Source organism: Nicotiana tabacum, chromosome 23 (assembly GCF_000715075.1).
Source record: "Nicotiana tabacum cultivar K326 chromosome 23, ASM71507v2, whole genome shotgun sequence".
NCBI classification, from domain to species: Eukaryota; Viridiplantae; Streptophyta; class Magnoliopsida; order Solanales; family Solanaceae; genus Nicotiana; species Nicotiana tabacum.
The window spans coordinates 79938304-79961892 of record NC_134102.1 but is presented as its reverse complement, the minus strand read 5'-3'; the positions used below and the strand labels follow the sequence as shown (position 1 = coordinate 79961892).

General features: G+C 33.7%; 3 long non-coding RNA genes across 3 annotated transcripts; 2 read left to right on the top strand and 1 right to left on the bottom strand.

The window, feature by feature from the left end:
• Window positions 1-658: 658 nt before the first annotated feature.
• Window positions 659-4804, bottom strand: LOC107800164 (uncharacterized). The gene is made up of 3 exons (XR_012706079.1): window positions 4636-4804; window positions 4408-4478; window positions 659-1142 (listed from the first exon to the last, which is right to left on the bottom strand). It is a non-coding gene; the product is annotated as an uncharacterized LOC107800164 (long non-coding RNA).
• A 5807-nt stretch (window positions 4805-10611) lies between these two features.
• On the top strand, window positions 10612-16248 carry LOC107800162 (uncharacterized). Its single transcript, XR_012705772.1, has 2 exons — window positions 10612-10998; window positions 13934-16248. It is a non-coding gene; the product is annotated as an uncharacterized LOC107800162 (long non-coding RNA).
• A 2004-nt stretch (window positions 16249-18252) lies between these two features.
• On the top strand, window positions 18253-21826 carry LOC107811846 (uncharacterized). The gene is made up of 4 exons (XR_001654006.2): window positions 18253-20292; window positions 20396-21101; window positions 21189-21307; window positions 21393-21826. It is a non-coding gene; the product is annotated as an uncharacterized LOC107811846 (long non-coding RNA).
• Window positions 21827-23589: the final 1763 nt, after the last annotated feature.

Genomic DNA, 23589 nt, shown 5'->3' with positions numbered 1-23589 from the left:
AAATGCCATTCGCCTTTTTTGCCCTTTAAAAAATCGATTTTACATTATAAAAAATAGTAATTTAATTATTCTAATATTTACGATTTTAAAATCAACTAAAATCTTGCATATTAAATAATTACCTTTTTTGGAACTATTATGTAGGAAAACTGAATATTTTGAACTTAAATATCAATTAAAATTTTACCTTATAGAGCTATTAGATAAATATAGTAATTAAGTAATATATAAAAGCCTAACCTAGAAACTTCCGTTAACCTATACTTTCTTTATGGTGTGAAATTGAACGGTAAATAAAGAGTTGAAATAAAAAAAATTAAATTGATATTGATTTTGTTTATTATAGGTCCTGTATAATTTTTCTTCCTTTAGTTTTTGGAGTATCTTTACCATGAATCCATCATAACTAAGAATAAGTTGATCAAAAGTTCTATGAAAAGACTTTTTTGTGGAGTAAGTACGTAATAAATAATAGTAATTGACATTGAGTGTATTAAAAATAAAAGTATTTTCATCTATTACTCATTATAAATATATTATCTATTACTCTTAATCTACTAGAGAAGGCACGGGCCCAGTATAGGCTAACTATTCCATAAGTGTTTTGAGGTACTACTTTAATAATTCAATTTAAACTACTAACTTGTCTTTCTGTTCATAATGTGCAACATAGACATCATTCAAATTGAAATCAAAACAGGAAACAAAAGAACCTTCCAGTATAACATGTGCAGAACATGCATCTTCTGCACATACGCAATTAGGTCATAAGAATTAGTTCCGATCGAGTTGTGTTCTACAAAAGAATTGCCAAATATCAAACATACACTACAGGACATGCAAACGAGTTGGACCTTGAATTACAACATTGTGGCCATGGCCGATTGTTTGGTACCAAAAAAGTTAACATGGAAGACTCTCCATATCTTCAAGCACATCGATGTGTAAGATCAATTGGTATAATGGGAAGGAGTATCTTGGTTGTAGAATGGAGTCTTGTAATTGATTGATTTAGAAACATCCAAGTCTTGTAATTGCAGGGTTGAGCAACATCCGCCATCTCCGATCCACTCCTGGTTGCGCTAAAGTGGCTAACTGTACAACACGTTTAGGAATAACACACCACAACCAGTTTCTCTATCCTGGAGAGAGAAAGAAACCACGGTAGAATATGTACCCTTAAACATTGCAAGGAACTTGTTAATACAGAATAATATAAGAACTTTCTCAGCTATATGTGGACTATGGTTGTCACATTATATGAGATAGCGGTCATCGAGGATAAAGTTACTCACCTACTGAAAACGTAAATGCAAGTAGTAATATATTCCTCTATGTATTCGTACAAATAATCTCTTCTAACTATTTTAACCTTGTCATATATTGTTGATAACCTCATAATATTAAGGTCATAACCACACTCTATCTTAATAAACGACCACCTTTATAGTCATCAAAAAGCAGTTGAGGAAAAGCTGTATATCACCCTTAAGAAAAGGTAATAACATCAATCTCACAGTAAGAATTATGTTAAAAAAGATTATAGAACATTATCATCATCAATATAGTAATTCAAATGAATGCAGGAAAGATAGTAACACTTAAAACAAAACTATAAACAATTGTTAACTTAAAAATGTTGCTTCATGTTATTTCAAAGAGATAATCAACTCTTGAATAGACATTAGTTAAAGTAGACAACTAAAACATAACAGGCACCAATATTATGGATTGGCAAAGGCAGCGAGGAGCTTCAGTATTAGCAAGCCCTGAAAGTAAATAGTGATATTTTCAAATTACTCTAAGAAGCTAACTATCACACAAGGAAAAGAATGAGCAGAAAAAACATGAAAGATTTAATGAGTCAATGTCAAATTGGACAGGTTTTCGCTACATCTTTGATGAGTTTGTGACTCCAAGTTCTCTTTCTTGAATCAGTTACTCTTGCTCTCACTTTTAGCAAATATTGAAACTCAATGACATCGCTTCCAGGACCCCAACTTTGACTCTTAAGAAGAGGTATAAAGGAACATGAAGAGTCTTGAGAAAGGACAAATGAACATGACACAAGGACAAACGAACATGACACCCTTGATTTTTGCATCAAAATCCGCACCCAATACATCCACAACTCAAAGGTATCCACCCCAAGTACCAAGATAAAATAGAATCACATACAGTGACATCAAGTCCTTACAGTCAGATTCGCATCAATGGCTAAGATTGCCACACCAATTAGGTATTTAGCTTTTTTTTTTTCTTCACCAGATACATTTTTGTATTGTTCTTTATAGCCCGTTTGGCCAAAAAATCAGCTTATTTTGATAAGTGCTTTTTCTCAAAAGTGCTTTTTCAAAAGTACTTTTGATGAGAATCAGTTTGTGTTTGGCTAATTAATTTAAAACGTACTTCTAAGCAGCAATTAGTGTTTGACCAAGCTTTTAAAAAATGATTCTAAGTGTATTTTTCTCAAAAGTGCTTCTCAAAAAAGTGTTTTTGGGAAGAAGCTACTTTTTTCTGCGTCTCCAAAACTGCTTCTACTTCTCCTCGAAAGCACTTTTTTTTTTCCTAAAAGCTTGGCCAAACACTTCAAATTTAGAAAAATAATACTTTTTTTGAAGAAAAAAAATGTTTTTGAACTTGGAGAAGCTTGGCCAAACATGCTATTAGACTTGTAAGTGTTCACGGATAGTTCTGCTGCATCTTCAAGTAATACAGGTGAAATTGGAGTTATGAGTTCCTTGTTGGTTGTAAAGATATTGAAACATATATTATATCCTGAAAAGTAGGTAGATTCATTTCATCAACATTTTATGCGATGAGATGCACATATATATTGAGGATTTAGATATCATTAAATACTAAATGGTTTACTTTATTTGAGTGAAGCTGCATTCTCTCTGATCTTTAAATAGTGTAGGACATATCACCATATAGATCATGAAATGCATAAAAAACTTTGTGAATGGATGAAGACTAATGTAGTGAAAACTTAAAGCCCTCTCCAATCTATATTTTTCACTCAAAAACATCATGATTCAGGATTCGAAGTAGAGCGTTGTAAATATCCTTTATTTTGAGTAATCAAGTGCACCAATACCTTATCCTTTAAAAAAAAAAAACAGTTTCAACTAGTAGTTAACCTCTTTTTATATACCTGAATAAACTGCTTGACATAAGTCTCACGCCTTGCACTATTCCTTTCTCTAATTAGTTTGGTATATCATAACAACTCTGGGACGGTTTTAAACCACTACACAATGTCATAATCATAATTGAAAAAGTTCTAGAAAAATAAAATATCAGAAGTGGAACTAATGTCAGACCACCTTTTTTAAGCATTAACATCACTTGTCTTAACTCCTCATCAGAAAAGAGATTTCACTCAATAGCACATATGAAATACGGAAAAATTAAAGCATATAACAAGTTGCTCTCCTTCTCCTCTAGTACACTTGTTTTCATGCCTATCCTTTTATCCCCAAGAGTTATGATCTCCATGCTGCAAGACACTAAAACTTAAGACACCATCCTAAGAACGTAGCTCCAATTTTCTAAACGATTATTTGATTTCTATATGTAAAAAAAACCAGAAGAACTAAAACAAATATGGTTATAACCATTGAAAAATATGTACTCAAGTTTATTTTGTATGAAAACTAATTAATGTAAGAGAATATTATCGTTTTGCTTAAATTCTATCAGAGAATGTCAACTATAGATGCAAAAGTACCTGGCATCCAATTTCTTTACGCTATTCTATATGAAAACTCATGAATTTAAGAGGTGATTGTTCATTAAATTCTATCAGAGAACATCAACTGTTGATGCCAAAAGAATTCAGCATATTGCATACGACATCTTAGTTCCTCATTGACCTTTGTTTTATTACTTTTTTCGCAAGATAATACAAATATTTTTCACAGAAACTATATTGAACATGAAAATGTGCATATAACATGTTTAGGGACGGAAATGTAATGTAAGTAATTTTCCGCGAGAAAGCAGTAAAGACCAAAAATCACAATAGCTAGCAATTTTTTTTTTATCGAAACACAAGACATGATTTCTTTTACAGTTGTGATTATAATAGTGTAATATCAGTAGAGATGAATTTAAACAGTGAAATTTTTTCTTCTCGAAGTTCATCAACTACATATCTTCTATGATGTCCAATTTCAAATGCAGTGACCTAAAAAGTTTCATTTACCGGTAAAATCATTAATGTTTTATCAGGCATTTCATCAAACATCTTAGAGTCATCTGTATCATGTCAAGTAATTAAGAAAGAAAAAGATTAGATAACTGGAAATTTAAAGCAATAATAAAATAAAATTAGACATTAGGACAGAAACTATCACTAACTATAACATTTACACATACAGAACACCATGAAAGTATGCCTACCGATACTGAAGTGTGCTTACTCGTATTGTCAAGACTTAATCTTCTAGCGACAAATTTGATGCTTCAAAGCACTGAAGGAGAAAGAGAATCGTAATTTCAGAAATGAATAAACATTAAAAGATATGCATGTGCCGGTTAGATAAAATTATTGACATATGTAAATCTAGCAAAAATCTACCATCAAATAAGTGCAATAAAAGCAAATGATTAATTAGACAAAAAACTTGCCAGAACTTCGAACCGAAACGATAAAAAATAAGCCAAAAGGGAGAATCTTTGAAGAAATACACAAAATAGAAAAGCTTTGAGAGAAATTTAGTGAAGACCACAAAGATGCAGAAGGAATTCGAAGAAAATTGAAAATAGGTAAGAAGGTTCAAGAGAGATGAGCAAGCAGCATAACTGTGTAAAAAAAGTGGGTGAATCTTTCTGAGTGGAATATACGTGTGATTGAGAGGTGTGTCTTTCTGACTGAGTGGAGTACAATTCACAATAGCATTTTGTATCACTTCTATGTGCAGTGTTCGTCCATCTTACTCACTTATATATAGTAGACTAGATGGTCTGTACCCGTGCACAGCCACATGCCTAACAACACTGCAGAAAATAGGTTCCACACTAAGAAAGATAATTTCATACTACTCCCAAAAAAAAATACTGTCGACTAAATATTATACTCCAAAGTTTCAATTTATGTGAACTTATTTCCTTTTTAGTTCGTGCTAAAAAGAATGACCACTTTCCCTGTTTGGAAACAATTTACCTTTATGCAATGATTTATAGCCACACAAAATATATGTGCTTCATTTTACACCACAAATTCAAAAGTCTTATTTCTTTTCTTAAACTCCGTGCCCAATCAAATAGGTTCACATAAATTGAAACGGAGAGAGTAACAAAATATGCAATATTCATTTGTTCAAGACACACTAGACCTATTGAAATGCCACCATCAAAGGCATATTCTAAATCAGCTGAATTATGTATCTTCTTATATGTAATTTATAGCTAGCTAAGTTGCTCGGACACGGGTGTAGGTGTCCGACATAGGTGCGGATCTAGAGGTCTGATCCTTCGAGATGTAAATTCTAAGATTCGTGGATACGGATCCTAGAACGGATACGGGTGTAAGGATCCGGCTAAAAATAATTCAAAAAATAAAAATATAAAAAATATTTATAAATTATGATAAATTTTGGAGAATACTTATGTATAGCTTGTAAAAGTATGAATTTCGTTTTTATTCTCAAGTTGTAGATAATAAAAGGATTGATTTCCTTGATAAGGTATGCTATTTTATTTAAATTTATCCTAATTTTGGTTTTGATTTCGGGAATTAAATTGTATATCGTCTCAAATTTTTTCATCCGTCGTGGTCAAAGTATCCAAAATCATTTGACCAGATCCGGTACGGATCCCATACCCACACACATACTAGTGTCGTGTCGACACGGGCACGGCACCTAAACTGCCATGTCGGAGCAACTTAGATAGCTAGGCAGTGAAATAATATTTTACAGCCTTGGAAGACCTATTTAGGCATATGAACCTTAAACCTATTTCAATGGAGAAGACTATCGTCATTGTTTTTGGTATTTGTGTAAAATTGAAAAGTGATAATCACTAAATTTAAAATTTAAAATTTGCAATAGAAGCAAAGATAAATATATTCACTATCATTATCACAACCATACTCACATATACCGTGACTTAGGAGAGATCAAGTAGTGGTGTTTCTATTTCTATCATCTGGCCCTACTCTACGAATGGGCATAATTGCTTTCTATGTTGAATGAAGACTTCAAGGTTACACTAGAAATTTCTAGGTAGATTCAATCTTCTGCAAAAACTACTTCAATTGCTTTATTTCTATTACATAAACAGTGAGTTATCATATTTGAATCGAATAATTTATAGTAAAAAGATCAAAATGTTAACAATAATAAATAGGCTAAGCATACTTACAAGCAACGACCACTCTCATCATGACCAGTTAGAAGATGAGATACACCAAAAAGGTTTGAAATGCATAAAGCAGATGAAGGAACATTCAAAATAGAAATTTTGAGTTGTATTTAAACACATGTTAAAGGATAAAATCGAGATAAGCATATTGCCAACGACAAGCCTATCCCTTTTGTTTTTCCAAAAAAAGCTTACTAATCTTGTTGTTTCATTTCCTTGGATCTCTTTCATTATTCGTTATATTATTTGCCTACATTGTCTTATTACATTGTTGTTGCTATTGTTTCTCTATTGCTCTATTTTTTTTACGTTCTTGAGTCGAGGGTCTTTCGGAAACAGCCTATCTACCTTCATAGATAGGGGTAAGGTCTGCGTACACACCCCCCTCCCCAAACCCCACTTGGGAATTCCACTGGAATTGTTGTTGTTGTTGAAAGCTTACTAATGACAAACTATGTGAATGCCTGGGTTAAAGATGCTGCAAACTGATGTCTCTTGATATGTCCATATTATTGTCCTTAGTGGTGCTTCAGGGAGAGTTCTTAATTTAAATTTTACTGCTTTTGAGGCTAGTGGAAAATTTTTCACATGCTGTGCAAGAGTTTTAAAAATGATAATTATCACTTATCAAATGCCATCAGTTCTTGTTTGATCCTTAACTATATGAAATGAAGTGTGTGTATATACCGAAAACTAATTAGGGAAAAAAGATTTGATATTTTGGATCAATTCAAAATACCATAATAAACATATCCCCTCACAACTTAAGAAAAATAAAAGAGTGAAGCACAAAAAAGGAAAATGGAGAAACAAAACTCACATGCAGATATCCTCTCATCGAACAAATCAACACTCAAGGAACTAAATCAGCGAAGAGAGCTTACCAATTAATACAATCTCAGCACACCAGGTAGATCGGCAATCGGAGCAGCATCGCGGACTGACAATCTAGCTAAAGAAGATATTATCGTGTGACAGAAGCATTAATTTGAGAGCTATTGTTGAAATGTGGGACCAATTGGGCCATAAATCACTTTTGGGACAGGGAACCAGCCCCCAAAGAAAAAAGAGAGACGATACATATACATTGAGATGGATCAACAACGCAATATTATAGGGCACCGCTATTTTTATTTCTAAAGTAAGAAATAACGACACCACCACTCTTCTATCAATTTCTAAATTGATTCTCAAATAAAAATTCAGTGCACTTTTATCAACTCTCAATGCAATTCTAATCTGCAAAAAGCAAACCAGTAAAAGTAAGTGGTTTTTACTCCCATATGGTCTAAATACTTCTTTTCTTATTGTTTTCTTCAATCCTCTATTTTCTCTCTTTGTGCTAGAATAAGTACAACTATAGATTTGTTGTCTAACATAAATATTCCACAGCATTCACCCACGAATCAAAGAAGGCAAATAACTTTAATCCCTTCCTGATCATGTATAGTCCAATCGGTCGACCTCCATTCAGTATCTCATCTTATTTTTTTGGATGCTGTCGTAGGCAAAAAACAATGACAAAATAGGTAGTAAATTTTCCTCTTCCATTGTTGTCTTATAGAAACAGAGTAAGAGAGTCAGACGCTTAGAAGGTTTAAAATGAAGTTTCATATAGATACCCTAAGCCCTGGATTTCTTTCGGCATTCTAAAGATGCCAAGTGAATGTAGAAATTCAAAAGTTCTAAAAGATGGATCGCCACTCTTTGTTCCGAGTTGGCTGATTTTGGTGTTATAAATATAGTTTATTGTATAATATGTGGTATAATTTGAAAAGTGTTTATGAAGCTGGTAAGATGATAGAGCCCGTAGTATTGTATGTAATAGCAGAAGGAATTGTACTCTAGCTAGCTTGTTGGACATATTGTAGTTTGTAATTAAAAGATTTACCCTTGTAATCACAAGAAATATAAGGAAAAAATATGATCAAAGTATAGAATCAGATCTGCTTAGCACACTTATCCTGAAACAAAAAGAACTCAACTTAGTAAAAAATTTGATTCATATCTGCTCAAGCTCAACTTGAAATTAAACTTTCCTAAAGTAGGATTAGGATTGTTCTCCACATCACGTGATTTAAAAAAGAATATCTTAATTTTTCAAATACTTCATTGGTCACTTTTCCCAAACAAAGTTTTTTACATACATAAGTATGTAAAAGACAAAAGTGAAGGAACACATAAGTATTTCTCTTGGCTATACATTAAACTATATAATAAACATTAGTATGCTAATTTCAATACTGTTGAAGAAGCCTTGCAAAACATTGAATTATGATAGCCTAATATACAATTATTTCATGTTAGTACCGTGAGCATGTAATTTTTACCCTACCAAAATATTTCTACAAAATTAATAAATAAATTATTCATATTTATTTTTTTAGATTTATTTTTTTTAGAATTTTTGTTAATTATTTGAAATTATTTGTATTTAGTTGCATTTCTCATGCATTTTTAGCATTTTTTGAAATCATAGAAAACAACAAAAATATTTGAATCCTCATCATATAGCATTATTAGGTTTTAATTGAATTTAGTATTTAATTACATGATTTGATCATATTATTAGAAGAAAATCACAAAAATAGTTTATTTTTAACATTTTTAGTTTTAGTGTTAAAATTAGTAATTTTTCATTTTAATAATTGAAGATTAACTAATTGTGTAAATAATACAAATAGATAGTTGGTTTAATTTTACAAATTAAGATAATTTAGCACTTAATTTAGGAATTGTTTAAATTAAACAGATTTATAAAAGTTAATTAAACAAAATGGGGTTTAATTAGCCTAAAATCGGATTGGGCCAGTGTAAAAACCAGCCCAATCCCCAAAATCTAGCCCAAATCACCCGAGCCCAATACCCAGAATCTGCCCAGCCCCACACTAATCCAAACGACGCCGTTTAAATGCCAGGCGATACTGGCCGTTGATTTTCAAAAGATCCAACGACTCGCAACTTGCCTGCCACTTAATATATAAGTGTCCAAACCCTCTCCTACCCCCTCATTTCGTCCCTCCCCCCTCTACATCTCTCTCTAACCCCCTAGAGACGACCCCGTCTCTCACCTCTCTCTAACCAAACCCTAGCCGCCCCAATATGCTCCTCCCACGCCGCCGCAGGAAATCGCCCTACGGCGGCGGTGGACTTCCAAAACCACCCAAACTTACCCTATACACTCTCCTCACCTCCCTGAACCTCACTTTACCAGCCAAAATCCCCACCAATAATCATAGATCTTAGATTTAGGGTCTCCGAAACCCTAGATTTATTTTTCAAAACCCTATATCCAACCTAGTCCGTTTAATAATCCTCCTGCCAAGATCTCCCGTCAAGGATCTCAGATCCCAGATGGGAGTCTTGGCATGAGGGTTTTTAGCGGCTAGATCTATTTTTTTGGTATACTTTATGATTATTTCCTGTTTTTCATCTTTATATTTTGTGTCGATTACTGTTCTTCTTTCTTTATTTTATTTATTTATTACTGTCTGATATTCTGTTTAAATCGTTTAATTAAAACAAACTTATATATATATATATATATATATATATATATATATATATATATATATATATATATATATATATATATATATATATCAGTACTTAGATATATTCTGTTTTCCTTATATTATTACGCGTTTTATTCTGTGTTGTTACTGTTTTGTATCCTTTTTTGCTTTCTGTTTTTTTATTATTTATTTTTTATCTTTATTAGTTCTGAGTTTATTTTTAGTATTACTGCTGTGTTATTTATTTTTATTAAATTAATTTTCGTTCTTTTTTATTTATTTTTACTGTTATTTGGTTTGGTTAAGAACTGGCCTCACTGAAGTGGCCCGTTCTACTTGGCTCATAAATTGGGCCTGTCTGAATAGACAGGCCAATATCTTTGTAAAAAGCTTAAGAGCCCAAAGTCCTTAGGCCCAGAGTTACCTGACTCAGGCCCAGAACCAGATACCAATCTGGTTCTGAGATAATTCCAAGAACCTTTAAGGGTTAGTTTTGGAATCCTAATTCTGAAAATTATTTAGAAAATACTAGAAACTTATAGAATATGGACAACTGTCCCAATGTTGAGTAGGAAAATATGGATAAGATCCAACAATATCCAGAAATTGGACACTTGTCCATTTTCTGAGATAAGGAAGTTACTAGAAATTGGACATATGTCCATTTCTGTTAAGAAAGATGTCATTTTCCTAATTTATGGGAATTTTGGAAGATTCTTTTGTACCCTAATTCTGATCCCTTTTCACTCCCTCACTCTATAAATACACTCCTCTTTTTTCATTAGATATATATGAATACACATTTTGAGAGACTGAAATAGCTACACACACATATAGACAGATATAGACCTAGATCCGAATACACTTACATACACAAAAACAAAACAAAAAAATAGTTTCTACATTGCCTTAAGATTTTTTTCTTTCAAAAAAGAAAAACTTCTGAAAATCAATCTTGATCTTTCAGAATCAAAAAATACATTCCTTTTTTTCTATTTTTGAAATCTGGACGTCTTTCTTATTCTACTGGATTTTATTGCGGTTGCTTTGCTTCAAGCTTTGTTCAGAGACTTATTTTCCTGTTTGTTTTGTTTCTCTTGCTGCTATCAAGGTACTTTCTTAACAATGTAGAAATTTCCATTTTTGTTATTATTATGTTTCCTTTGCTGTTTATCAAAGTGTGTGGTTGGTTTGAATGTGAGTTTGTGCTTAAGCTAAGTTATTACATAAATCATGTTAGTAAAAGTTGTATGGTTAGAGATTGTGTGTAAATTCATTTAGAGTTAATTATTTACAACGTTTTAGGCAGTTTAAGGTATATTAGTTGTAATGTCAAAGTGCTCTGAAAAATTATAAAACTTGTTTAAAGCTTCATGTATTTATAAGACCTGTATGTTTGTATGCAATAGTATCACATAAATCATTTCTAGAAAATTTGATAGAATAATAATAGGCAGCTTGTTTATCATTGTCCAGTTAATAAAAAATGTAATAATTTAATTTTACTGCATTTCCTTGTGCGATAAATTAGTTTAATAGACTATTCGTTTTATCATACTGTTTAAAACAATTAAATACAACAACTCAAAATTTATTAATTTTGGGTCATAAAACTAGGCTTTTACAAGCCAACTAAGTAGCAGGCCCTAATACAGTTTCAGGCCCAAACCAATTGGGTCCATGGAACTGTATCTTAGGTTTCAGTCATTAAATTAAGCAAACAACTTGATTAGAAACGTTCACTTTAAATTTTTAAATGCAAATAAGTTTTAAACTGAGGCAATCAGTAGGAAAAATTATTCAAATTTAGTTTTTGATTCACGTTCTCAGTCCCCTTTAATCTTTTGCTTTAAAAGATAAACAAAGTATGGGCAAAATTTTATAATTGTTATTTCAGATTTTAATCTCAAACTCATTCACACAAATATGCACTGGGCCAGAATCACTTGGACTCATTATCATCAGGTCCAAATCTTTTTTTAAGTAATTTTATTTATTTGTCCACAAATGGATATTGGGCCAGAGTCATTCAGACTCATTATTAGGCTCAAACCTTCTTGAATTAAATGTGTTTAATTGATTGAATGCTTAATAACATTGTACTAGGCCAGAGTCATTTGGACTCCTTGATCATTAGGCCCAAAATCATTTGTTTTGGACTGAATTCATTTAGCTGCCTTAAAATATGCATTGGGCCAGAGTCAATTAAACTCAAGCAGGCCCAAATCCTTTTCAAACTGAATTCTTTAGCTAAATTCAATAACGGATAATATATGTATTGGGCTAGAGTTCATTTGGACTTAGCCCTTGTCAGGCCCCAAGCACTTTTAAATCTGGGCATGTTTAGAGTTAATAAATAAACTGCCCCAATTGATTCAAACAAATATATCACCTAGTATTGAACCTTTATACTTAGCCATATGACATAGAGTATTTAGTTTAGAGACATAAGCATAACTTAAGGTATTTATAATCAACTTAATTATTACAATTATGTACACGCACGCATGACATAATTGTGATGCCAAAAACAAACCAAGGTACATGTTCGTGTGACCATGGTCAAACAATTTTTGTAAATAAAACGCCTTAATTAAACACTTGTAGAAATGCTTTAGGCGCGGATTTTAAACTACTATCGTGAATTGTGTACATGTCCCGTGACGTGATCCCGATATCCAAAATTAAATCGAGGTATGCGTTCGCGCAACTTCGGCCAAACAATCTTAAATTAATAACGCGCAATTAATTGTGTACACGTTTGCGTGACATGATTTTAGTGCCCCCAACAAAGCGGATTTACACACATGTAGTCTGTTTCAAAGATTAAATCCATAAACGCCAAAATTAAGAGCAATAAAAGGTAAAATGCACTTAGGTTTAAAATACATAATTAAACAAATTAATTAAGCCAGGTATATGATTGTAAAGAGACCGTGTTAAAATCACGAAATAAGGGAGTGCCTCACACCTTCTCTCGGGTTAACAGAATTCCTTGCCCGATCTTCTGTGTTCGCAGACTAATAATGGAGTCAATCTTCCTCGATTTGGGATTTAAAATAAATTGGTGACTTGGGACACCATAAATTATTCCAAGTGGCGACTCTGCAATTAAATAAATAATCCCATTTCGATTAATGTCACTTCAATTGAAAAAACTCCCTTACCCCATATTTCCCTCGGGAAAAAGGAGGTGTGACAGCTCTGGCGACTTGCTGGGGATCGAACCCAAAATCTCTGGTTCAGGGTTCAGAATTCGAGCTTGTAATGTAATCTGTATTTGGCTTTATTGTTTGTTGATATTACTGTTTTTGTGGGCCTAATGTGCTAATTGCCTCTCATTTACTGCTTTGATTATTTGAACTGTATAAACTGTCTTCTTACGCCTCCCTTCCGAGTCTTCTAAAAATATGGTGCACACGTACGCGTGGCCCACTTTTCTGTTAGAAGTCATACCAAATAGAACGAGGATGGATCAACCACTAGGCCGGGTACACTTTCGTGCTCCCGGTACGTCGCTTCCACCTCGACTCAGGTTGTCCGCTTGGGTAAGCCATGTCTTGAACACACCCCAGGTTTAAACCTAGAATAGCATAGCCTCATGCCGGATCCCTAGTAAGAACGTAATGATGTCAAAACTAGCCGAATTATGCGGGTCTGATTCTCACCGGATGTGAGATACATAGGCAAACCTCATCGGTGCCGACCCCAATTTTTCTAATCAAATAAATAAAGTATATCCATTGATCAAAAAATAAAACCGACCCAGCTTCGGTTAAGTCCTGCATCATTTTTACCGGAATAGCCTTAGAATACCTTTAAATTATCATAGGGCTATTTTCGCTAAGAACGGACGTGTCTGTCAATAAATCATCACTTTTCCTAGAAAAGTGCCTTACTTTGGCCTCAAAACTTTTTTTCAAAAGTATGAAGGGGCCACTATTGCAAAATGACCATTTTGGTCGAGGTTGCACAAATATCCACCTTTACTTCTACTGGTCTTGTCTTTCAAAATTAGAGTCAACCTTAACCCTACCCGCTCACAGGTACAAAATGAATACCGTCCAGAATCCACCATTGAATGCCGTAGAGCAAGTTCCGCTACAGCTCCAAATGTGGTGGTATGATTTAGACAAATAGGGTCAAGACTGGGTAGTCGAACATCTCGGTGCTCTGACCGATATCATGAAAGTTAAGCCACGAAATGATCTAATCAAGGCTTTAGTGACCTTTTGGGATCCTATCCGTAATGTCTTCCGCTTCTCAGACTTCGAGCTCACTCCCACCTTGGAGGAAATAACGGGGTATACAGGTTTTGGTCGGGGTCTGAGAAATCAACAGCTCATATTCCCGAGGCCCATGTCAGTGCGCCGTTTCTTTAATATCATGAACATCAGTAAGCAAATAAGAAAGAATCGTGTGAACGAGGGCAGCTGCTCATTCTACTTCCTATACTGCCGGTATGGGCATCCAGAGGGATTTGAAACGCATAAAAAAGGTTTGAACAACAAACAAAGCAAAGATACTTGGAAAGTTCACCGTCGTTTTGCCTTCATCGTGGCATTTCTGGGTGTCATAGTCTTCCCAAATGAAAAGGGGATAGTTGATATTCGTATGGCTAGAATTGCACAAGTCCTAACTGACAAGGGAGATCACACACTCGCTCCACTAATATTGTCGAATTTCTATCGGGCATTGACGCGGTGTAAGTCGGGGGCGACATTCTTCGAAGGTTGCAACATTCTTCTACAAATTTGGTTAATTGAACATCTTTGCCATCATTCGAAATTTATGAACTACGGTCCAAGCAAGAGCAACTTCATTGAAAACTATGAAGAAAGAGTGAAAGACTACAAGTCCCCGGAAGGGGTTGAATCTTGGATCGCCCACTTGAGAGCTTTAAAGGCAAATCAGATTGAGTGGACTTTAGGATGGCTCCCGGTGAGGGAAGTTATATATATGTCAGCCACAAAGAATTATTTACTATTGATGGGCTTGCGAAGTGTCCAACCATATACACCCCATTGGGAAGATATCAAGTAGTACCTAAGGATGAAGAGTTGAGTGTCCAAGTTATTGAGTTACATCCCGAAGCTCCACTTCCCGAAGCTTTAATTCAACAAATCTGGAATGGGTGCCGATACTTGAATTGATACTCAAGTACCCGATCTTGCCAGAGGCGAAGTAGATCCGGGCTATGCCACATGGTTCGAGAAAAGGAATTGCATTGATGAGGAACCAGAGCCCGAGCCAGAAAGGCCTGCCAAAAGGCCTCATGTTCAAGCTTTTGATGACAAGATCCAAGAACGGTTGGCCTGGGGAGAAAAAGAAAGAAATATCAAGCCACTATCCATGCCTTGGAGGAAAAATTGAGAAACCTCGCATTTGACAATGGTTTGCAGGCGCAGGTAGCTGAAGGTGAAAAGAGAAAGTTAACTCGAGAGAATGAGGCGCTCCGAGCCCAACTCCGAAATATGAGGATAGCCGCCGAAACGCCTGTAAGAAGCGAGAGAGATGAAAAGATCATCAACAACTTAAGAATGAAGGTCCATGACTATGCAGCTGACTTGATAAAAATCGAAAAGGATTTGCTAGATGCTCAAACAAAACTAACTAAGGGAGCAGAAGAACATGCCCACCATTTGAGACAGAAATACTGGGGTAGAAAGTTTCGTTCGTTTGTTTTGATTCCTGAGCAGGTTATACCTTAAAGTACTGGGTTCGAGACGACCAAAAGAAGACGTCTCAATCCAGAATAAAAAAAAGAAGAAAAAGAAAAACCCACGTACATAAGCGGAGAAGATATGGGCTGCTCAAGACGAGATTGAAGTCCCAAGTTTTGCATGTCCCATCTTGATCTGAAAAGATGAAGAAGATTGAACCAACACCTACAGCTAACAAGCATCAAGATTCAGATCAGAGTCTGCATAAAGAGCCACCCAAGACTCAAGACCAAGCTTCGAAAAATTTACAAATAGGAATCTTGTAACTCGTATCTGATAGGCTTAGTTAGTTTTCTTCATTTTTTACTTTGGTGTAATACGGAGTTCAGCAACAGTAACAGCAGCAACAAAGTGAAATCACAATTTTCCAGTAATCCCAGCTAACAAAACCTCTAGAACTACACTGACCTTATTCTTTTATAGCCAAGGATATGTAGGCAACCTTTGAAGCAAGGTTCGGTCAAATATTTTCAAAACGCTTCCCATGAAGTATCAAAACGGGTAAAATTGGTCCATGACTGCTCACTTTGTCTTTGCCCGAAAACTCTTCGTTTCCGAGCAAAGAGGGGCAGCTGTGAGCATGTAATTTTTACCGTACCAAAATATTCCTACAAAATTAATAAATAAATTATTTTTTATTTTTTAGATTTCTTAAGGATTTTTGTTAATTATTTGCATTTAGTTGCATTTCTCATGCATTTTTAGCATTTTTTCAAACCATAGAAAACAACAAAAAAATTTAAATCCTCATCATATAGCATTATTAGGTTTTAATTGAATTTAGTACTTAATTACATAATTTGATTATATTATTAGAAGAAAATCACAAAAATGGTTTATTTTTAATATTTTTAGTTTAAGTGTTAAAATTAGTAATTTTTCCTTTTAATAATTGAAGATTAACTAATTATGTAAATAATACAAATAGATAGTTGGTTTAATTTTACAAATTAAGATAATTTAGGATTTGTTTAGATTAAATAGATTTTTAAAAGTTAATTAAACAAAATGGGGTTTAATTAGCCTAAAATCGGACTGGGCCAATGTAAAAATCAGCCCAATCCCCAAAATCTAGTCCAAAACACCCGAGCCCAATGCCTAGAATCCGCCCAGCCCCACACTAATCCAAACGGCGTCGTTTAAATGCCAGGCGATCCTGGCCGTTGATCTTCACAAGATCTAACGGCTCGGAACTCGCTTGTCATTTTGTATATAAATGTCTAAATGACTCCTACACCCCCTCATTTCGTCCCTCCCTTCTCTCACATCTCTCTCTAACCCTAGAGACGACCCCGTCTCTCACCTCTCTCTAACCAAACCCTAGCCGCCCCAATATGCTCCTCCCACGCCGCCGCCGAAAATTGCCCTACGGCGGCGATGGACCTCCAAAGCCACCTAAACTTACCCTATACACTCTCCTCACCTCCCTGAACCTCACTTTACCAGCCAAATCCCCAAAAACCCCACCAATAATCATAGATCTTAGATCTAGGGTCTCCGAAACCCTAAATTTATTTTTCAAAACCCTAAATCCAACCTAATCCGTTTAATCCTCCTGCCAAGATCTCTCGTCATGGATCTCAGATCCCAAATGGGAGTCTTGGCATGAGGGTTTTTAGCAGCTAGATCTATTTTTTGGGTATATTTTATGTTATTTCCTATTTTTCATCTTTATATTTTGTGTCGATTACTGTTCTTCTTTCTTTATTTTATTTATTTATTACTGTCTGATATTCTGTTTAAATCGTTTAATTAAACAATTTTAAATATATATATATATATATATATATATATATATATATATATATATATATATAAATCCAAAAAGTTTTTCTTTATTTCCAAAATTTTTATATTATTACGCGTTTTATTCTGTGTTGTTACTGTTTTTTTATCCTTTTTTGCTTTCTATTTTTTTTATTATTTATTTTTTATCTTTATTAGTTCTGAGTTTATTTTTAGTATTACTGCTTTGTTATTTATTTTGTTAAATTAATTGCCGTTCTTTTTTTTATTTATTTTTACTGTTGTTTGGTTTGGTTAAGAGGTGAGCCTCAATGAAGTGGCCCATTCTACTTAGCTCATAAATTGGGCCTGTCTGAATAGACATGCCCATAGCTTTGTAAAAAGCTTAAGAGCCCAAAGTCCTTAGGCCTAGAGTCACCTGACTCAGGCCCAGAACCAGATAGAACCAATCTGGTTCTGAGATAATTCCAAGACCCTTAATGGTCAGTTTTGAAATCCTAATTCTGAAAATTATTCAGAAAATACTAGAAACTTCTAGAATAGGGACAACTGTCCCAATGCTGAGTAGGAAAATAGGTATAAGATCCAAAAATATTCAGAAATTGGACACTTGTCCATTTTCTGAGATAAGTAAGGTACTAGAAATTGAACATCTGTCCATTTCTGTTAAGAAAGATGTCATTTCCCTAATTTATGGGAATTATGGCAGATTCTTTTGTACCCTAATTCTGATCCCTTTTCACTCCCTCACTCTATAAATACACTCCTCTTTTTTCATTTTATATATATATATATATATATATATATATATATATATATATATATATATATATATATATATATATATATATATATATATATATATATATATGAATACACATTTTGAGAGACTGAAATAGCTACACACACATATAGACAGATATAGACCTAGATCTGAATACACTTACATACACAAAAACAAAACAAAAAAATGTTTCTACATTTCCTTAAGATTTTTTCTCTTTCAAAAAGGAAAAACTTCTGAAAATCATTCTTGATCTTTCAGAATCAAAAACTACATTCCTTTCTTCTTATTTTTGAAATCTGGTCGTCTTTCTTATTCTACTGGGTTTCATTGCGGTTGCTTTGCTTCAAGCTTTGTTCAGAGACTTATTTTCATGTTTGTTTTGTTTCTCTTGCTGCTATCAAGGTACTTTCTAAACAATGTAGAAATTTCCATTTTTTGTTATTATTATGTTTCCTTTGCTGTTTATCAAAGTTTGTGGTTGGTTTGAATGTGACTTTGTGCTTAAGTTAAGTTATTACATAAATCATGTTAGTAAAAGTCAGTGTTGTAAATAGAGAATGCTACGTCGCTAATAGCGTGTGACGAAGCGGCGCGAGGCAGTAGCGTTATTTTGGTCTGTTGCGGTGCGATTCTGAAAAAGCGTATGCCTCTGCCTGTGTAGCGAGAGGCGTAGCGTAGCGACGCTATTTGGAGAAAAAGAAGTAAAAGGCAGCGATAGTGTAAAATACAAATATTAGGGCTTGGATTTTAACTTCTTCTCCTTCAGCGAATACAACTAAGCAACTTCAAAAATTAGGGCTTGGGATTCATCTTCTCCATAATCAAACATCAGCATAGTAAACCAGGTATGTTACTTTCTTTTCTTTTCTTCTTCTCCTTTCTTTTTCTTCTCCTTTCCTTCGACAGTCGGCACTTCGATTGGTCTTTCTTTCTTTCTTCCCTTCCTCTTTCTTCTTCTCTCATTTTTTTTTGGGGTCTGTTTTTCGACAGCAGAGGCGGTAGCAGTAGTCTCTTTTTAGGCTCTGTTTTTTTTGCTATATTTTTTCAATTATAAACTTAGTCTTATAGAGTAGAATTAATTGCATATTGACTTGATAATTTTTTTTCTATAAAACAGCATTGAAAAAGCGTCATCCGATAGTAATAAACGAAATAATATAGCTTGGAATTATGCTATAAAAGGCTCATCAAGATCCGCAATTAAATATTTGTGTTGTGAATAAACATATCATGGTGGAATAACTCGTCATAAGTAACATTTGATAGGTGGATTTAAAAATATAGTACAATGTCCTCTTTGTCCTCCCGAGGTTAGGGAGGAAGTAAAAGCATTTGTTGATAAGAAAAATGTGACAAAAACTCAAATGAATTAAGAAGCATCGGTGAATCTAATTGATGAAGATGATGAAATGGGACCCTCCCCCCCCAAAAAAAAAAAAAACTCAAAAGATATCTTCAAATAGTTCTAGTGGGTCATCCACGGCACGTACTGTGACAAAAGGTCCTCTCAATCTTTATTTTTCGGCAAAACAACAAGAAAAGGGAAAAGGTGATTCTAGTTCAGGTTTAGAAGCCAAGAAGATTTTGAGGGATCGCGCTGTAAGTGCCTTTGCAGTATGGATGTACGATGCAGGGCTTCCTTTCAATTGTGTTAACTACAAAACTTTTGATAAATTCAGTGAGGTCGTAGGACAATATGGCCCATGAATAAAGCCTCCTAGCTATCATGAAGTTAGAGTAACTCATCTTTAAAAAGAGGTGAAGAAGATAGACAAAATTATTGAGGAGCATAAAGTGGAATGGAACAAGTTTGGATATTCCATTATGATGGATAAATGGACAGCGCGGAATGCGAAAATGATCATAAATGTGTTGGTGAACTCTCCAAAAGGGAGTATTTTTCTTGAATCTTATGATGCTAGCAACTCTTCTATGGATGGAAGCAAAATGTATAGCTTGTTTAGAAAGACTATTGATAAAATTGGAAAGAAAAATGTTGTACAAGTTGTTACCGATAATGCTAGTGAGAATGTTAGTGCGGGTAAGATGATGGAAGCTATGTATCCACACATTTATTGGACTCCATGTGCTGCCCATTATATCAACTTGATGTTTGGTGACATATTCAAGGAAAACTCATATGCTTCAGGTAACTTTAATATAGTTATCTTTAAAGCTTTAACTTTATTGATAGTTTTATACTTATGTCCTATTAAGTATTAACTATAAAATTATTATTGTTACTTTTATAGTTTTCACTAAGGCCGTCAAGATATATTCTTATATCAGTCAGAGGCCGTTGTTGTTGAATTTGATGAGAAAATTCACAAATAAAAGAAATTTGGTGAGACCGGTCAAGACTAGATTTGCAACGGCTTTCTTAACTTTGCATAGTTTTTACTTGCAAAAGAAAAACTTGAGAAACCTAGTTCTTTCAAATGGATGGAAAGATAATAGATATGCAAAGTAAGCTACGGGGAAAGAAGTTGCCAAAGTTCTTATTTCTCCATCATTTTGGAATGACGTTGTTCGGGCTCTTAAAGTTGGTGGTCCTTTGATTAGGGTGCTTCGTATGGTGGATGGAGAGAGAAAACCACCAATGTGCTATCTTTATGAAGCTATGGATAGAGCCAAAGAGACTATTGAAGCGTCATTTGAGGGAGATGTTATGAAATATGAGAAATATTTTGAGATTATTGATAGCAGGTGGTCGAATCAACTCCATCGACCTTTGCATGCAGCAGGCCATCTTCTGAACCCAGGATTATTTTACAAGAACACTAGAGATGACACTTTGGATTCAAAGGTTTGGGTTAGATACCATCAATGTCTTGAGAAGTTGGTCCCTGATTCAGCGATTTGTAGATCAAATAAGGAAGAAATTTGATAGGTACTCACAAGCAGATGGCCTTTTTGGTTTACAGGCGGCCATTAGAGCCAGAGACATAAGGTCGCCAGGTAACTAACTTTAATATAGATATCCTTATAGCTTTAATTTAATTTATTTGATTTATACTTATTAACTTTTAAAATATTTTTCTATAGTTGAATGATGGATGAAATTTGGACATCAAACTCCAAACTTGCAAAAGTTTGCCATCAAAATACTAAGCCTAACTTGTAGTGCATCCGGATGCGAGAGAAATTAGAGCGTATTTGAGCATGTAAGAAGCAGACTTATTATATTAAAATATTCTATATTGTATTATTATTAGTATCTATTAATTAATCTAAATAATTTATGTGCAGATTCACTCCAAGAAAAGGAATAGGCTTGAGTTATCGCATCTCAATGATCTAGTGTATATTAAATACAATAGAACATTGAGGCGACGTTATGAAGCTCGCGATACCATTGATCCAATTTTGTTGGATAACATTGACGAGGCAAATGAATGGTTAACTGGAGCCCCCCAAAATCATAAAGAAGAACAAGTGTATGTAGGAGATGATCTTGATTGGGGTACTGTTTCTATGGCGGCTGGAGTTGAGGAGAATATCTATGGTCTTAGAGGGAGTTCTTCAAGTTCAGATTACAAGGGAAAATGAGTAGCAAGTTCAAACCGGTCCCTAAATAATGAAAACTCCGAGGATGAAGAAGATGATAGCCAATATAATGCTAACATTCATGAAGTTCTAGAATTTGAAAATCTTGAAGAAGAATAGATGTTGCGTGTTTTACACTTTAGACTTTAGTTTATGAATCTACTATGACTATCTGTTGAGTTTAACTTTTGAATTGATATATTTATTAATATATATAATATTTTATGTTTTTGTATAAATTGTCGCTTCACATCAAAAAGGCGAGCGCTTCGCTGCACGCCTCTCGCCTCAGTGAAGCGGACCCTCGTCGCTATTTGCCGCCGCACGCTATCCAAAACACTGGCAAAAATTGTATGGTTAGATATTGTGTGTAAATTCATTTAGAGTTAATTATTTACAATGTTAGAGGTGAAGCCAGCTGTATTACAGAAAAGGACTATTACTGATACCAAAGTGCCCTTAAACAATAAACGTATTACTAAAGTTCCCTTCGTCGTACGAGAAGAGTATAAATCACCCGATTACCATAATGCCCCCAGAAAATAAATTAATTACAGAAATACCCTTCGTCGTACCAGAAAAGTTTCACTTATTATATAGTTAAAAGTTAAAATTACTGAATATTTTTTCATCTGGTTTTGAATACTCTCTTTTTTTAACTTTATTTTATTTTATATTATTTTTCTCAGTTTTATTTAACAATCTAAGCTTGCTATTAATATTTATCATTTTCAGAAACTTATATGACTGAAACATATTTTATTTATTTTTATTATGTAATTTTAAAAAAATATGTGCTCAGAGACTAATAATTTTATTTCAACTAAATTTTGTACATTAAATCCTTCTTTGAATTATATAAGATTCTATGTTAAATATCTTGTATAATATCAGTCGATATTCCTTCAATTTTTCTTATTCTCAATTATAGATTTATAAATCGAACATAGAATTAAAACTAATTAATTTTGTATAATATAATTATTTTAGTGTAATAAAATAGAAAATATAGATAAAGACTTTTTGTGAAAAATTATGTTTCATTCTCTGGTTATATACAAATACAAATACTACTAAATACTATTATTAAATATACCTTATCCCAATGTTCATAATTATTAATCTCTTCAACTCAATTTCAAATTTTAAAAATACTATCGAATGACAGTTAATAATTGCACGCAACATATACAAAATTTAATAATATTTATATAATTTTTTAAAAATTTATAATACGCACAAAGCGCATATCCTAAGACTAATATAGATTACAACAACAACAACAACAACAACCCAATATAATCCCACTAGTGGGGTCTGGGGAGGGTAGTGTGTACGCAGACCTTACCCCTACCCTGGGGTAGAGAGACTGTTTCCAAATGACCCTCGGCATCCTTCCCTCCAAGAACTCCTCACCTTGCTCTTGGGGTGACTCGAACTCACAACCTCTTGGTTGGAAGTGGAGGGTGCTTACCATCAGAGCAACCCACCTTGTGACTCGAACTCACAACCTCTAGATTAAAATCATGAAACCCTTTAGCAAAGTATCGTTCATCCTTTTTATCCCTTAAAAATAAAATTTACATTTGATAAATTTGTAATTAATTCATTCCCTAATATTTAGGATTTTGAAAGCAATTAAAATTTTACTTATTAAATTATTCCTTATTTGAGTATATTAGGACTTTAAAATCAACTACTAAAACTTTTACCTTACATAAACTGCTTTTTCATTGTCTCTAATCACGAAATACATGTTGATGCTATATAAATTTTCATTACTAAATTCTTCATTATTTAAAATAAAATTTAAAACACGATAGATAAAGCAACCAATCTATTAATATATAAAAGGAGAAACAAATCCATGATATTATGGCAAGTGTCAAAACGAAATATC